Source organism: Triticum aestivum, chromosome 3A, assembly GCF_018294505.1.
Source record: "Triticum aestivum cultivar Chinese Spring chromosome 3A, IWGSC CS RefSeq v2.1, whole genome shotgun sequence".
Classification (NCBI taxonomy): domain Eukaryota; kingdom Viridiplantae; phylum Streptophyta; class Magnoliopsida; order Poales; family Poaceae; genus Triticum; species Triticum aestivum.
Genome location: NC_057800.1, coordinates 634,132,774 through 634,137,243, shown reverse-complemented (window position 1 = coordinate 634,137,243; position 4,470 = coordinate 634,132,774).

Genomic DNA, 4,470 nt, shown 5'->3' with positions numbered 1-4,470 from the left:
GACAAGTAGACCGACTCCTGCCTGCATCTACTACTATTACTCCACTCATCGACCGCTATCCAGCATGCATCTAATTAATTTAAAAACAGAGTAACACCTTAAGCAAGATGACATGATGTAGAGGGATAGACTCATGCAATATGAAGAAAACCCCATCTTGTTATCCTCAATGGCAACAATACAATACGTGCCTTGTTGCCCTTACTGTCACCGGGAAAGGACACCGTAAGATTGAACCCAAAGCTAAGCACTTCTCCCATTGCAAGAAAGATCAATCTAGTAGGCCAAAGCAAACTGATAATTCGAAGAGACTTGCAAAGATAACCAATCATACATAAAAGAATTCAGAGAAGATTCAAATATTATTCGTAGATAGACTTGATCATAAACCCACAATTCATCGGTCTCAACAAACACACCGCAAAAACAAGATTACATCGAATAGATCTCCACAAGAGAGGGGGAGAACATTGTATTGAGATCCAAAAAGAGAGAAGAAGTCATCTAGCTACTAACTATGGACCCGAAGGTCTGAGGTAAACTACTCACACTTCATCGGAAGGGCTATGGTGTTGATGTAGAAGCCCTCCGTGATCGATGCCCCCTCTGGCAGAGCTCTGGAACAGGCCCCAAGATGGGATCTCGTGGATACAGAAAGTTACAACGGTGGAATTAGGGTTTTGGCTCATGCCCTGATCGTTTGGGGGTACGTGGATATATATAGGAGGAAGAAGTACGTCGGTGGAGCAACATGGGGCCCACGAGGGTGGAGGGCGCGCCTGGGGGGGGGGGGGGTAGGCGCGCCCCCTACCTCGTGGCCTCCTGTTACGTGTCTTGATGTAGGGTCCAAGTCTCCTGAGTTGTATTCGATGAGAAAATCACGTTCCCGAAGGTTTCATTCCGTTTGGACTGCGTTTGATATTCCTTTTCTTCGAAACCCTAAAACTAGCAAAAAACGACAATTATGAGCTGGGCCTCCGGTTAATAGGTTAGTCCCAAAAAATAATAAAAAAGTGGATAATAAAGCCCAATAATGTTCAAAACAGTAGATAATATAGCATGGAGCAATCAAAAATTATAGATACGTTGGAGACGTATCACACACTATATGCTTTGCATGATGACGACACTTGTTTGGTGACTCACCTATCGAATTCTTGGTTTTGCACTAACGCTAACCACATTTGTTTTTCCAAGTGTTTGTTGTCCTTACTCCTTTTGAAGGAATCACAAGACGGTGCGACATTGGAGAGTGTCCATTTCGAGCTCAAGATGACAAGTACTTGGTGAACGTCCACTTCTACACGGCGAAGCCGTCTCTTTCCCATGGTGATTTGGTTTTTGATCAGAGGTCGGATCTTTCCCAAGGGAGGGGAGATGATGTGGAGCATCCTATGGACATCACCATGTCAAGAGTCCGTTCGGCGAGTGACACATGCGACATCTACTTCACATACTCAAAGGTGAATCATCTCCTTTACATGTGATCACTTGACCCCTTCGAGGATGGTATACTACTTGACACTTCTCCCGTGTGCATGCATAGGTATTGTCGGAGCTTCACGGATGACGAGGAGGAGTGCAAGTGCCAAGGAACAACTACACCATCCGTGAGGGAAGCCTGGAAGCGACGACGGAAGAAGACGGAGCTGCTGAAGCTACAACGGCCGGACATCCGGCGCCTGGGCAGACGCACTGCCCCAACAGTCGGCCAACAACATTAGCAGCCGGACATCCGGCGCCAGCCCCGGACATTCGGCGCCTTGCCAAGTCCCGGACATCCGGCCTCGGCCCCGGAAATCTGGACACCGCCGAACCCGAGAGCAACAAGACCAACCCCGCCAGCCCGGACATCCGGCCCCTCCAGCCCAGACATCCGGCCCTCCGCGAACGCCCGGACATCCGGCCCGACGCCCGGACGTCCGGCCTTCCTTGCCTGCGTGCAGTGCATCTGGGCCGAGGCTTATGTACCCCTTCGCTCCTTAGACTATATATACTCCCCCTCCACCTACGTTTTAGGGTTAGCGTTGTGATAGCTCATTTGAGAGATAGAGCTTCGCTCATCCATATCGGATCTACTCCACGAGAGAGACCGCGGCCCCTCTACGGAGAAGATCCACCTTGGATTCAAGACCTCCTCACGGAGAAGACATCAAGACCTCCTCATGGAGAAGAACCGGTTACCCTTTGTATCGTCCCTTGTTGATCGTGGATCTTGTATCTCTCTTTGTGTTTCGAGGATCTAGCACATGTGTGATCGTTCTTGTTGGTTTTAGTGTTTCTCTCGTGTTTCCCCTCATGATTCCCCTCGTTTTCCCCCTCGTGTTCTTCGTGTTCATCGCAGGATCCGCTCCTTTCGTGAAAGATCGGGCCACTAGGGTTCTACCCTACATCAATGAGCAGTGATGTCATGCCATGTATGGAATTTGGGGTTTCTTTGGGCTACAATCATTAGCGCCCCTAGCAGCTCGAAGACAAGTTGCATGCTAAGGAGGAGGCGCTATAGTCACATCTCCCAAACACGAGATGAGATCCCCAATCTCCATGTTAGGCAGTCTATCCCTCAAATTAGGAAGATATCTTTTAACTTGGTTCTTAAGAATAAATATCTACATTATTTTATTTTATTTAGACCCTTATATAACGAGGAACTCATGCAAGACATAAAGCAAGAAATAATTGGAATAATAGTTTCTTCTGTCCTAGCTCCAAGGGCGAGAGCCTCTCCAAACCATAGTACACTTCGGTAGTACAAAGCAGATGGTGTAAGTCGAGATTAAAATTGAATGAAATGGGTCAAAAATAATGCACATTGCATGTATTTATTAGTTTGCATTTTCACAAGATTGACAATATGTGGCGAGTACTATGGATGATAAGTAGCTTTCTATGATGTCAACATTATGTACTCTAAAATCTAAATGACGAGGTACCTATTTGTCTCGTGCATCAGTGGTTGGATAAGGGATCGATTTTTTCACTAGCATTATGTCGATGTTGTTTCAACATTGAGCCATTCATCCTAGTTTTTAAGTATCCACGTGTGTCTTTCCTCCCCCTCTTCCCCTAGCACCATGTAGGTGAGATACCTAGTCGGAGGAAGATGCCCTATACTCAACTGAGGAGTGTCCAGGGGCTCCCAAGTTCTGCACCTTGTGTGACTGAGTAGGCACTCATAATGGATAAGAACATGTGCGCTAAATTTTGGATAACATGTGCGCTAAATTTTGGATTCAAGTGTTACGGGAGATATATTCCCTGTAATAGTGGGATCACCTGGTGGTATCGTACCCCCGGTGCAAAGGTAGCTACCTAATTACCAGCACACATCAACTCATATAAGGTGTAGACGACCCTGCGTTGAGGATCATTTAACTTTGGGAGCAACATGCTTTATGCATATTAGACCTATGCTATTGTAATCGTCTCATTGATCAATACAATACAACAAGCATGTTGTCTGTCTTTTACCCATTCGAGTGGCTTGAACCCTGGGTAAAATCTCTAAGTCGTTTTTGTCGCTATCGAGATCCCTTCATGTGCCACCCTCTATTATCTTTGACCTTCAATGGATCTTAAGATCGCCGGTGCATTAATCATCAACACACCATCTTCCTATCATACAAGGCTTCATACCGCATCTCATGTTCTGCCACTGTTTGATATGACGATTCCAGTACCCCTTCATCGTCGCTCATGTACTTTTGGCCCCACTTGCAACTGGTAGCACTACCATTGCCTTGCACTATCTTAGTGGTACCCTCAACCAATGCACAATGTTGTTTACCCGAACATTGAGTTGGCGTTTGCGGTGTTGTCTCGCTCCATGGCCTACCATCACATGGAGATAAAGGTGCAACACAATCAACAAAACAAGGGTGGAGGCAAAGTGGTGACTTAGGATGTTATACCCCGTGGCACACACATATGCATGTGGGTCCAATTGGCGATCGTGTCAATTAACCACATGGTAACAAAAGTTTGCATTGTTTGATCAGATGCGCCCATACCCATTTGGGGTTAGTGATACTTAGGCAGGCTTCCTATGTCCTAGTACATTAACCTATCTAGGTTGATGAACCCAGGTGTCACCCGTCTAGCATGGTGAACCTGCATTAACCCGTCTAGGTTGATAAATGTAGGTGTCAACCGTTTAGCATGGTGAACCTGCATTAACCCATTTAGGTTTGATGAACGCATGTGTCACCCTTCTAGTGTGGTGAACCTGCATTGACGATGGTCGTTGGTTGCCATTGGTGCCCACTCTCACACGCGTTACTTCTTCTCCCAGATCCCTCCTCCCCCTCCCACGCATTACTAGCGTTACTTCTCTTCCTAGATCCCCCCCTCCCACGCGTTACTTCTCCTCCCAGATCCCGCCTCCCCCTCCTATGCGTTACCTCTCCTCCCAGATCCCGCCTCCCCCTCCTATGCGTTACCTCTCCTCCCAGATCCCGCCTCCCCCTCCTA